The following is a 13,980-nucleotide window of genomic DNA, read 5'->3' as shown; positions in this document are numbered from 1 at the left end:
TACTGAAGATCAGTAGCAGAAAGTAACCTCCTGAAGAACAGCAGAAGATGGCCATCTACTGCCGACCACCAGCAGAAACCGAACAATTTGGAAACAATTTTGCCAAAAAAGGTCCACTGCGTCAAAATGTTTAACCTCCTCTAAATGGTGCCATCTGCTGGGCAACACTTGGTATCACAGCTGTGTGGAAGGAGCAGAAGAGGGACTTTGAGCCTGTGAAATAAATGTGTTAAATTTCGGTTTGGAAATTACACCACAAACTGTTTTTCCTTTGGTTGATGTGTGACTGTAGGCGCTGTCATGTTATAACTTACGTGATTGACCCAGTAGCAACATGAAATAAAGCAATAAATATACTGGAAGCTCCATATTGCCATCAGGAGTTGAATTAGAGTAATGAGGGAGAAATACACAATCTTCATTCCGTCCAAAAATTCACTCCACATTTCAGGCAAAGCTAACATGATGCCACCGCAGTCTGAATTTGAGGAGTGCAAATTACCTACGTTTCTCTCTTATATAAAAGCATTTAGTTTAGATACTTATATTTGTTTTTGTCTTCTTATCTTGGTGTACAAAATAAATACATGCACAGGTTGTGCCACACAATTAGGCAGGTGTAGCAGTTCCGCCTGCCACACACCACTCGAGTGGCATTTTCAGGGCCCTCTGACACAGAGACACAGGCAGAGATGTTGCAACCACAGCATTTTATTTTAGAGAGTGACAAGATGTAACAAGACGGGGGCAGATGGAACATTGTCATGACAACGGCTTTTCCAATGTGTGTGGGAGGATGGGGGTTACACCTGTTGCTCATTGATTGCTCTAACAAGCGACAGGCATACAGCCATCCTGATCCCGGGTCCAATTACCTCGATCCAAGACAGGTGTGGCTGCTAAAACCACACCACTCCCCATCAAACAGAAGGAAAAAAATACAATAAAATGTAACAGGGTTCCCATACCTTAAATGGAAAAAAGTGTCGAACAAAACAGTTCCCTTTCCAGGAGACCTGGAACCCCGGAACATCACGGTCCACAGGCGACTGTCCCCGAGAGTGACGAAACAGACAACCCCTCCCCCTTTTCAGAGCATGGGGCCTCTAGCTATAGTGCTGGCTAGTGGAGGTGTAGCTGGGCTTGGCTGTTGCTGAAGACGCTACGAGGGATGGCCTGGCTGCTGGGTTGCTGAATGGTCCCTGCGATGGCTGGTGGGTGAAGCAACTAGCAGCAGGCGGTTACCCATGGTGGTTGCTGTGGCTGGTTTTCCCCCGGTCCTCCGCTGGACATCCTGGGTGTGGCTACTGCCAGTCGGGAGAGGGCTGGTTCTATGGCCGCAGGTTAACCTTGGTGGATCGAGTGCATCTTTTGTTTCCCTTCCCCATGCGGGAGAATCCCTGTTCAGGTGCTGGAGAATCCCTGTTCAGAATCCCTGTTCAGGTGCCTGTTCAGGAGTGTGCACTTCACTCCTGAAGCTATTACTTCAGGAGTGAAGTAATAGCTTAGTAATTAGCTAACTAACTAAACTAACTAAACCAACTGATTCCTAAAACTTAATTCAGTTAAATAGAATAAAATAAGCATAAAAAAGGGTATATACTAAATGGGGATGCAAAATAGAAATAAGAGGAATATACTATTATGTATATACAGTATCTGTACAGTAAAGTGGCCTGTGAATAACATGAGGTAGTGTTTGTTTAAATATACAGTACAGTATACCACAGTATGACAGATCGATACAGTAGCAGTACATTATGCAGTACAATGTGCAACATACAGGACACCGCGTTCCAAATTATTATGCAAATTGGATTTAAGTGTCCTAAACATTTAATTTTTAATTAAACTCATGGATGGTATTATGTCTCAGGGCTCTTTGGATCACTGAAATCAATCTCAGACACCTGCGATCATTAGTTTGCCAGGTGAGCCCAATTAAAGGAAAACTACTTAAGAAGGACGTTCCGCATTATTTAGCAGGCCACAGGTTTCAAGCAATATGGGAAAGAAAAAGGATCTATCTGCTGCTGAAAAGCAACAAATGGTGCAATGCCTTGGACAAGGTATGAAAACATTAGATATTTCACGAAAACTTAAGCGTGATCATCGTACTGTCAAGAGATTTGTGGCTGAGCACAGATGGGTTCGTGCAGATAAAGGCATAATGAGGAAGGTTTCTGCCAGACAAATTCATGGGATGAAGAGAGCAGCTGCTAAAATGCCATTACAAAGCAGCAAACAGGTATTTGAAGCTGGTGGTGCCTCTGTAGTCCCGCAAACCTCAAAGTGTAGGATCCTCCAGAGGCTTACATTTTCAAACAGTCTTGTTTACGGATGAGTTCCATGCAACCCTGGATGGTCCAGATGGATGGAGTAGTGGATGGTTGGTGGATGGCCACCATGTCCCAACAAGGCTGCGACGTCAGCAAGGAGGTGGCGGGGTCATGTTTTGGGCCGGAGTCATGGGGAGAGAGCTGGTAGGTCCCTTTAAGGTCCTGAAGATGTAAAATGACCTTAGCAAAGTATATAGAGTTTCTGGCCGACCACTTTCTTCCATGGTACAAAAAGAAGAACCGTGCCTTCCGTAGCAAAATCATCTTCATGCATGACAATGCACCATCTCATGCTGCAAAAAATACCTCTGTGTCATTGGCTGCTATGGGCATAAAAGGAGAGAAACTCATGGTGTGGCCCCCATCCTCCCCTGACCTCAAGTAAAAGATCTATGAGGGTGGGAGGCAGTTTGCATCAAAACAGCAGCTCTGGGAGGCTATTCTGGGATCCTGCAAAGAAATTCAAGCAGAAACTCTCCAAAAATTCTCAAGTTCAATGGTGCAAGAATTGTGCAGGTGATATCAAAGAAGGGTCCTATGTTAACATGTAACTTGGCCTGTTAAGATGTTTTTGATTGAAATAGCTTTTGATTTCAGTAAATATGACCTAATAATGCTGCAAATTCAACAAATGACCATTTTCAGTTCTTTACAACCTATAAAATGTTTTGAAACTCTGTTGTGTATAATAATTTGGAAAAGTGCATTTTGAGTTTTTTATTTTTGAAAAAAATACTGTTATCATTGGGAGGTTTGTTCAATAACATTCGAATTATACCCTAACAGTTGATGACTTGAAAATTATACTGACTGTCATTTGCATTGACAATTTAGGAAAATCAGACAAAAATATCATTTGCATAATAATTTGGAACGAGGTGTATAGTAATGCAGTGAGGGCTTATGCACGTGTCTCAGTGAGGGCCCCTGGTGAGTTCAGCGTTGACAGTCCTTATGGCTTGCGAGATGAAACTCTGTCTCAGTCTCTCTGTCCTCGCTGTGTGTGACTGCGGAGGAGCTTCCCCGACCGCAGCAGCTGGAACAGTCCGTTGTTGGGGTGATGAGGATCCATCATGATCCTGCTACTATACCTCCTGGTGTATAAGTCCTGCAGGGAGGTGAGGGTAGTTCCAATGGTACGTTGGGCTGAACACACCACTCTCTGCAGGGCCCGCCTGTCCTGAGCAGTACTGTTCCCAAACCAGGCAGTGATGTTGCCTGTCAGGATGCTCTTCACTGCTCCAGAGTAGAAGGACTTGAGGATCCTCACCGAGACCCTGAATTTCTTCAGCTGCCTGAGGTGGTAAAGACGCTGCCTCGCCTTTCTCACCAGTGTCTGTGTGTAAACTCCATGTTAAGTCCTCCGTGATGTGGACTCCCAGGTACTTGAAGCTGATCACCCTGTCGACAGAAGTCCCATTTATCACCAGCGGCGCATGCATTCTAGGTTGTTATCCCCTCCTAAAGTCCACAATCAGCCCCTCAATTTTTCTGACATTCAAAAGTAGACTGTTGTGCTTGCACCAGAGTGACAGATCAGCCACCTCCTCGCAGTAGGCCTTCTCATCGTCGTCAGTGATCAGGCCCACCACGATGGTGTCATCAGCAAACTTAATGATGGTGTTGGAGCTGGACCTGGCCACACAGTCATCTGTGTACAGGGAGTACAGAAAGGGGCTGAAGACGCAGCCCTGGGGGGATTCTGTGTTCAGGGTTAGGGAGCTGGACGTGTGCCTCCCGACCCTAACCACCTGGGGCCTGGTTGTGAGGAAGTCCACGATACAGGCACACAAGAGAGTGTTCAGTCCTAGCTCCGGCAGCTTGACAGCCAGTCTGGTGGGGACTATGTTATTGAAACTGATAGTGAACTGTAGTCAATGCACAGCAATCTCACATAGCCGCCCTTCCAACCATTAAGGTGAGTGAACGTGGTGTGCAGTACCTGGGCGAGCATGTCATCCGTGGATATGTTCGGCTGGTACGCAAACTGCAGCGGGTCAGTGAGGGGGAGAGAGGCGCTGATATAATCCTTAATCAGCCTCTTGAAGCACTTCATGACCACCGAGATGAGGGCCAACGGACAGTAGTCATTCAAGCAGGCTGGAGAGGTAATCTTCGGCAAAGGAATGATGGTGGACCTCTTGAAGCAGGACCGGACCACTGACTTGGCCAGGAAGGCGTTGAATATCCTAGTGAGCACCAGGGCAAGCTGGTTAGCACAGATCTTCAGTACTCGCCCAGATATGCCATCTGGGCCCGCAGCTTTCCTGATGTTCACCCGCATCAGAGCCCTTCAGACGTCATGCTCAGACATTGAGAGTGTGCGCTCATCCTGCTCTGTCGGTCCTGTACAATGTGTTGTGCGTTTTTCAAAACAAACATCCCGACGCGGCTGTGGTGGTGACTGGGGACTTTAACAGAGCCAACCTTGAAAAAGTTCTGCCTAATTTCCACCAACACATCACGTGTGCCACCAGGGGAGATAGAACTTTGGACCATTGTTACACACCTTACAAGAATGGATACAAGACCGTGGAAATCTGACCACGTCACGATCTCGCTGGTTCCCGTTTACAGGCCTCTGATCGCGCAAGAACTGGTGGTGATGAGGGAAGTGAAGCGGCTGCGCTTCAGGACGCTCTTACTGACATAGACTGGAACATATTCCAATCAAGTTCAAGTGACGTGAGCGAGTTTACGGAGGTGACAGTAAGTTTTTTAGCTACGTTAACAGATAATATCATTCCCACGGTGAAAGTTCGGATATTTCCAAACCAGAAACCGTGGGTTGATAAATCCATCCCCTGCGCTCTGAATGCTTGCACAGCCGCTTACAATGACTGTCTTGTATCCGGAAATATGGACAATTACAAAGCGGCGTCGTACAATCTGCGGAGGGTTGTACGACGCTACTTGTGCTAACCAGCTAGCTCCTGTGTTCACTACAATATTCAACATTTCCCTGGCTGAATCAGTGGTCCCGTCCTGCTTTAAGAGGTCCACCGTCGTTCCTGTCCAGAAGATCGCCTCTCCTGCCTGCCTGAATGACTACCGTCCGGTGGCCCTCACCTCGGTGGTCATGAAGTGTTTCGAGAGGCTGATTAAGGATTACATCTGTGCCTCCCTCCCCCACACCTTGGAGCCGTTGCAGTTCGTGTACCGGTAGAACATATCCACGGATGACGCGGTCTCCCAGGTACTGCACACCACGCTCACACATCTGGATGGCCAGAAGGGGGCCTATGTGAGAATGCCGTTCATCCATTACAGTTCAGCTTTCAATACCATAGTCCCCAACAGACTGGCTGTCAAGCTGAAGGAGCTCGGACTGAATGCTCCGCTGTGTGCCTGGATCCTGGACTTCCTCCCAGCCCGCCCCCAGGTGGTCAGGGTGGGGAAGCACATGTCAAGCGTCCTCACCCTGAATACAGGATCCCCCCAGGGTTGCGTCCTCAGCCCCCTACTGTACTCCCTGTACACACATGGCTCTGTGGCCAGGTCCAGCTCCAACACCATCATCAAGTTTGCTGCTGACACGGTTGTCGTGGGCCTGATCACCGACTGCGACGAGAAGGCCTACCGCAAGGAGATGGCTGACCTGTCACTCTGTTGCCAGGACAACAGCCTCCACCTGAAGGTCAGCAAAACTAAGGAGCTGATTGTTGACTTTAGGCGAGGATCACAATCGAGGACGCACGTGCCCTTGGTGAATCATGGGATTTCTGTTGACAGGGTGAGCAGCTTCAAATACCTGGGAGTCCACATCACAGAGGACTTAACATGGACTTTACAAACAGACACTCTAGTGAGAAAGGCGAGGCAGCGTCTTTACCACCTCAGGCAGCTGAGGAAATTCCGGGTCTCGGTGAGGATCCTCAAGTCCTTCTACTCTGGAGCAGTGGAGAGCATTCTGACAGGCAACATCACTGCCTGGTTTGGGAGCTGTACTGCTCAGGACAGGCGGGCCCTGCAGAGGGTGGTGCGTTCAGCTGAACGTACCACTGGAACTACCCTCCCCCCCTTGCAGGAGTTATACACCAGGAGGTGTAGTAGCAGAGCCCGCAGGATCATGAAGGATCCTCATCACCCCAACAACGGACTGTTCCAGCTGCTGCATCAGGCAAGCGCCTCCACAGTCACACAGCGAGAGGTCCTCACTGAGCCACACACATAGGCTCCACTACCTACTGTACTATATGTAGCATACTGTATCGCATACTGTGTCACTGTTCAGGGTTGTTCGCGATGCCGTATTGCTGCGCCGTACTGTTGTATATTGTGCTGTATTATCCCAAGCACTACCTCACTTTTTTCACATGCCACTTTAATGCACATATCTGTATATACATAAGTGCCTATTCCATATACATAAGCATATTCCTTCTATCTATTCCATTTCATCTCATTTTATTTTATTGTATTTTATTTTATTCTATATATTTTTATTTTATTCTAGAAGTATTCGACTTACTGTATTACGTTTTAGGATTCAGTTAGTTGGTCTATTAGAAAGAAAATTTTCATTACATTTTCATTACATATATGCAGTTGCATTACATTTCACTGCATATATGTATGAAAGTATGTATATGTATGTGACGAATAAACCTCTTGAATCTTGAATCCCCAGCGGTGTAACTCCAATTACCCGCCAAGCTAGCAGTGTTGTTGCCAGCCTCAAACCACACATAAAAGGAATTCAGTTTATTGGCTTGGGAGGCATCCACACTTGTGGTTGGGGAGGGGCTGCTCTTGTAGTTCGTAATAGTCTGCAGCCTCTGCCATAAGCGTCTGGTGTCCTGTTGCTCCATTTGTTGCTCCATTGTGTCTCTGCATGTCCATTTAGTATCCTTCACCGCCCTCCGCAGTTTGTATGATGCAGCTTTGTAATTCTCCATATTTCGGGATACAAGAGCATTGTCATGACAGAGGCTCCCTATGTGTGTGTGGGGATGGGGTCTTGATGGGAATTTTATGAATTACTTTGCTATGTTGTGTAATCATGATCATATAAACGTGTGAGTGTAACAATATATCTAAATCTATGTAATCACAGAAACATTTATGCACACACATAATGAAGAACACAACCTCATATATCCTCTGTCACACATCTTTATTTTCCCATGGTTTTCAAAACCGTCCAAATGGGAGTACAGTCTGTATGCTATCGACTTTTGGCCTCCTCCCGATGCAGCTGCAAAAGCAGGAACAACATCTCATTGTCCTTTGTGTGTCACAGAGTTTACTTTATCTTGAACACGTATGAAACTGTGACGCCAAACTGACCATGTATTCTCTGACTCCATGAAAATAAACTGTTGATCCCAGAGAGCTGCTTTAGGCACATCTCTGATCCGACCCTTGTACAACCGGCCCTTGTACGAGATAATATATTCACTTTGAGATTAAAAATGTTTTCCTCTTCATTGTTTATTAGAAAACCATGCATTCAGTCAAAAAATAAATTAATAGGGCTTTACCTGTTGTTTGGTTTTACCAAATCACACATTTGCTTATACATTGCATTGCATAAGAAATTCTGCATGAGTTATTGCGGTCCATTGTTACTGTACTTTCTAATATATTTTTCTTAATCATCATTAATAAGTGGTACTGTAGTGTCTTTATAGAAGTGAATAACAGCAAACATGCTCACTTCGTGAAACTTTGCTGTGTATATATATCAGGTACCACTTGTGAGATATCTTTGCAGTAAAGTGGAGTAGAAGGACATCTGCTGGTTTCTGTGAGGAAAGCAGGAAGTTCACGAAGATGATTCATTTCCAGTATATTCATTACATTACTCAATTAGCTGCACATGCATTCCCCCTGACACACAATATATAAGGGAAGGAACTCAAGCAACACAAGTTATTACTTCACTTAACATAAGTTATTTCTTAGTTATTACTTAACCGGACAAGGTGAAAGTGTACTTCCTTCAGCTTTTTGGCAACAATTAAGAATACATTGTACCATGACATTCTTCAACCTTGCCCAAAACCTTACAAAATCAATTGCTGAACTGCACTGTACTATTTTCTTGAAATAATTATATTACTTTTCTTTCTTCATTATATCTGGCCCATCTACAGCTTTCAGAGCCTGCACAGCAATCGGAGCATCTCTCCTTGATGCTGGCCTGAAGTGTAAAATGTTTGAAATCAGTGGTGAAAGAAGTACTTACAGCTTTTATTTAAGTTAAAGTACAAATACACACACCCAGCATTACTTGAGTAAAAGTGAAAGTACCATGTTGATGTTTCTACTTAAATAACAGCAGATTAGTACTACTCTTAAATGTATTTTAAGAATATACATGGATATAAATCCATATTTTCAAAACTATATATATATATATATATATATATATATATATATATATATATAAAATGGAAAATGTAGTAGAGTAAAAAGTACAGATATTTGTTTTGAAACATAGGGGAGTAAAAGAAGAAGTCTTAGAAGTCTTTGAAACTGAATATAATTAAGAAGTATACAGATACTTGAAGAAATAGTACTCCTCACTTAACGACCGAGTTCTGTTCCTATAAGTGAATTGGTCGATAAGCGAGGACCCGTGTTATTACGGTAATGCGATGAGATCTATACAGTGTATATAGTGTATATTGTATATATTGTATATATTGTGTATATAGTATATAAAGTGTATATTGTGACGTTTAGCGGGGTAGCTTGACAGACGAGGCGTGGAGACAAGATCCAAGTTGCTAACTCAAACACTGAGCCCAGATTTATTTCTCTGTCAGTCACGTACTGACGTACAGATAACCCGAGGTTGAGGGCACTGGATTAAATCAAATAACAGGGTGGCTAGCCCAAGGTAAATGGTAGATGCGGGGCAGTGTCTCTCAGCTACTTCGTTCCCCGCGCGCACCACCAACAAACACAACCACCACCTTCGCTTCCCTCCTTTTTCTCTTCCCCGAAACACAACCTGCAGCCAATCCCCAACCAGTGACACCTCCCTCAATTAAAGCAACAGAACACACATGTACACAGTACCCCAGCGTTACACTGCCCCCCCCTCTAAATTCCTCATCCTCGAGGAACTAACTAACTTCAATCCAAGTAGCTCTGGGGGACTCTCCTGGGTCGCCTGGGTCGCTGCATCCCCCATTCCCCGCTTCCTCTCTCCCCGAAATCCTGTGTTGGAACAACTGCTCCCAGTGGCGTGATCTGAATCTCCATCTGCTGCCGCCCCGATGTACTCTGTGGCCCCCCTGGGGAGGGCGGAGAGGATGTGGCTCCTTCAGCACGTGTAGATGAACGCTGTGAGCCCACAGGAGACTGCGGCGGGGAGAAGGCTCCATCTTCAGGTTGTGTCTGAACAGCTGGAGGGGTGCGACGAGCCTGACTAAAGTTTGGTTGACTCGCGCCCCTGTAGGGCGCCAAACGGTCACGGTGCAGCACCACCACTCTTCCCCGAACAGCCAGCTTCACCCTGTAGACCACCTCCCCCACCCATTCCAAAACACGGCAGGGGCCAATCCATTTACTCTGCAGCTTAGGCGACTTCCCCTTGATCCTTTTCGGTGCATAGACCCAGACCAAGTCCTCTGCGTCGAAGTGATTCCCTTTTGTGTGCTGATCATACGCTCGCTTCTGTCGCGCCCCCGCAGTCTCAGCCTGTGCCCTCGCCAACTCATGTGCCATCTCCACCCTCTCTCTGAGCAGGATAGCATACTCCGTACCAGCCGGTACCTGGTAAGTGGTGGGGGGTAGGCCATATACCAGAGCGGTCGGGGTCCGGAGCTCCCTACCGAACATAAGTAGGGCCGGTGTGCACCCAGTTGTCTCCTGTGTCGCTGAACGGCAAGCCTTTAGGATCAACGGCAAATGCAGATCCCAGTCCTTCTGGTCCTTGTCAACCACAAGGGCCAGCTGTACTCCCGGCGTGTGGTTAAAGTTCTCCACCAGACCATCACTCTGCGGGTGAAGGGGTGTCGTCCGAGTCTTGCGGATTCCGAGTTGTTCGCACACCTCCCCGAACAGCTTGGACTCAAAATTGGTCCCCTGGTCAGAATGTAGCTCCGCAGGGACGCCAAACCGACTGAACATCGCATCAACTAACGCCCCACACACGGTCACTGACTCTATCAGGAACGGCCACAGCCTCCGGCCATTTAGTGAAGTAATCCATCGCCACCATCACGTAGCGGTTGCCCTGCCGTGAGTGGGGGAAGGGCCCTAGCATGTCCACAGCGACCCTGTCCATGGGCGCTCCAACCCAGTACTGCTGCAGTGGCGCTCTACTCTGGCCTGAGGGTCCTTTGCGGGCTACACAGGGATCACACTTCCGGCAAAAGGCTTCCACATCAAGCCTCATGGTGCTCCAATAGAACCCCTCCTGCATCCTATTCAGCGTCTTGTTAATGCCAAAGTGCCCCACCCCAGGCTGCCCATGATGGAAGCTCAGCACCTCTTCCTGATGGCTTTTCGGCACAACTACTTGCCACTTCTCTCTTCCTGATGCCGGCTCCTTCCAAAGTGTACAGAGCACACCATCACGAAGCGCTAGGCCATCCCCTTGCAACCACAGTCCTCTCAGAGACGGGCCAGCTGCCGCAATCTCCGACCAATCCGGTCTTCGGTTAGCAGCCAGCCAGCCTAAGACCTCACACAACTCAGGGTCCCCTTGCTGCTCGCCTGCCCAGTCAATCGTCAAATCCAACCTCAGGGCCATACATCTCTCAGCCTGCTCTCTCCTGTCCGCTGCATCATTTGCTTCGGCACGGCTGCATTGTGCACACTCCTTCTCACATGGCCGCCTGGAGAGCCCGTCAGCATTCGTATGAGAACTTCCTCGCCTGTGCACCAGTGAGAAGTTGTATTCTTGCAGCTTTTTCCAACCACCTCGCCACTTGTCCCTCCGGTTCTCTCAGCCATCTGAGAGAGGCATGATCTGTTCGAATGAGGAATTTCACCCCACATAGGTAGTGCCTGAAGTGGTGCACAGACTCCACCACCGCCAGCAGTTATCTTTGTGTCACACAATAATTGCGTTCTGCTTTAGTGAAGGTTTCGCTGAAATAAGCAATCACCTGCTCGCCTTTTTCGGTGATCTGGGCCAGGACCGCTCCCATAGCATCATTGTTCGCATCCGTATCCTACACATATTGCCCATCCGGATCTGGGGCAGACAAAACCGGGGACCGACACAGGGCCACTTTCAGCGCATCAAATGCTTGTTGCTCGTCAGGACCCCATCCAAACTTCACATTGATACATGTCAGACGGTGCAAAGGTGCAGCCACTGTTGAGAACATTGCGATGAACCGTCTATAATATGACGCCAGGCCTAGGAAGGAGCGGACCTCAGAAGCATTTTTTTGGATCAGCCAGTCCCGAACTGCCGCAACCTTCTTCTCCTCTTTGTCTATCCCCTGACCGCTCACTTTGTGGCCCAGGAAAATGAGTTCCCTCTGCATTATCTTGCACTTCTCTGGGTTCAGCTTCAGACCCGCCGCCTGGAACTTAGAGAGCGCCAACCGAAGGGCCTGTAAGGCAGTGCTGAAGTCTGGACCATGGACCAGCACGTCATCCAGATAGACCTGCTTGTTCTGTGGTGGGACATCGGCAAGGACTCTCTCCATGAGCCTTTTGAATGTGGCTGGGGCGTTACACAAACCGAAAAGCATGACCGTGAACTGCCACAATCCAGAGCCTGTTGTGAAGGCCGTCTTAGGCCGGTCTTCTGGTGACAGCGGGACCTGCCAATACCCGCTCCTCAAATCAAGCGAGAAGAATCAGGCTGAACCTCTGACCCCATCCAGCGCATCATTAACTCGGGGCAGGGGATACCGGTCCTTCACAGTTATGTCATTCAGCGGTCTGAAATCGACACAAAACCACCACCCTGAATCCTCTTTCTTCGGCACCATTACCACGGGCGACACCCACGCGCTGCTTGAGGGTTCAATCACCCCAGCTTCCAACATCTCCTCCACACATCGTTCAGCAGCCTCCTGCTTCTTCAGCGGAATGCGCCGTGCTCGCTGGCGAATGGGGTGCTCCGTGCCTGTGTCGATTTCATGCTGCACCAAACGGGTCCTCCCCAGGTCAGTGGGCGACATGGCAAAGACTGACCGGAACTCATACAGAACATCCCATAACTGTTGCTGTTGTTCTTCTGACATCCCCTCTCTATTTTTATCCAGCACCATCTTGATAACTTGCTCCTGGGAAGGTGGTTCTTGCGGGAGAGCATGGGTCTCGCCCCCACTCACTGCTGTATTGTTGATCGCAGGCTCCGTGGACAGGCGCGCCAGACGCTCTGGGCCTGATTCTTGTGGCAGGTGTCCTTGTGAATGCATGGTGTCTGCGGGGACAGTTGAAGCCTCTGATTGCCCTTCCTCTCGGGCAACCTCCCCACATGTCTCTGCCCTCTCCAATACGCTGGGCGTCTGGACCGCCCCACTTCCTTCATCCCCGCATATCAGGGGTAGTGGGGGACCACCCATGAACGTCACCCTCTTTCGACCCACATCCAACACGGCATTAGCGTCTCGCAAGAAGACAAACCCCAGCAGGCACTCTTCATGGATATCAGCCACCCTAACAGTGTATGGGAAAGTCTGTTCCCCTAACTGGATGTCAATTTCACAATGACCCAGCATCGCTGCTCTATCTCCGGTCACAGTGATGAGAGGCCTCACTGTAGAGCACCCCTGGAAATTCTCGGGAAACATGTCTGGGCGTACGATTATCACAGAAGAACCTGAATCAACAAGTGCACATATAGGCTTTCCATTAATCAAGGACAGCACTCGTGACACCTTGAGCCCTGACTGTGGTTGTACAGAACCCGCCACCCCGACACAGTTATTCATAGCTGGTGAATATATGGAAGGTGAACGGCCCAGAGCGGAGTGACCCTCCTCACTTCTGCTCCCCACCCCGTTTCCCGGCAGCTGGTGTTGGGCAGGCGGCATAGGATTAGAGAGTTCTGGGCAGTTATACTGAATGTGGCCCATCTGGCCACACCTCCAACAGACCTGAGACAGCTGGTCTAGTGACCCCCTAGAATACTGAGGCCTAGGTGGGGATCTAGCTGTGTCCCGCCGCGGAAGGGAATCAACATTGCGTGTAGGCCTCCAATGCCGTCCTTCCGTAAAGATATGCTCCACCTCCTGTGCGCGCTCCAGCGCGACCTCCCAGGATTCAGGTTTGCTGAGTCGGACCTGCTCCCGCAGCTTGTCAGGCCTCAGTCCGCTTAGCACTCCACTCAGCATTCTTTTCTCCTCCATCGCCGTTGTTTTAGCTACCGTAGATTAGTGGGAAATCCAACACTTCTGACACCAATGTGACGTTTAGCGGGGTAGCTTGACAGACGAGGCGTGGAGACAAGATCCAAGTTGCTAACTCAAACACTGAGCCCAGATTTATTTCTCTGTCAGTCACGTACTGACGTGCAGATTACCCGAGGTTGAGGGCACTGGATGTTTTAATCCAGTGCCCTCAACCTCGGGTAATCTAACAGGGTGGCTAGCCCAAGGTAAATGGTAGATGCGGGGCAGTGTCTCTCAGCTACTTCGTTCCCCGCGCGCACCACCAACAAACACAACCACCACCTTCGCTTCCCTCCTTTTCTCTTCCCCGGAACAGAACCTGCAGC

Source organism: Zeus faber (assembly GCF_960531495.2).
Source record: "Zeus faber genome assembly, chromosome: 7".
Taxonomy (NCBI): domain Eukaryota; kingdom Metazoa; phylum Chordata; class Actinopteri; order Zeiformes; family Zeidae; genus Zeus; species Zeus faber.
Note: the sequence above shows the minus strand (reverse complement) of the source record.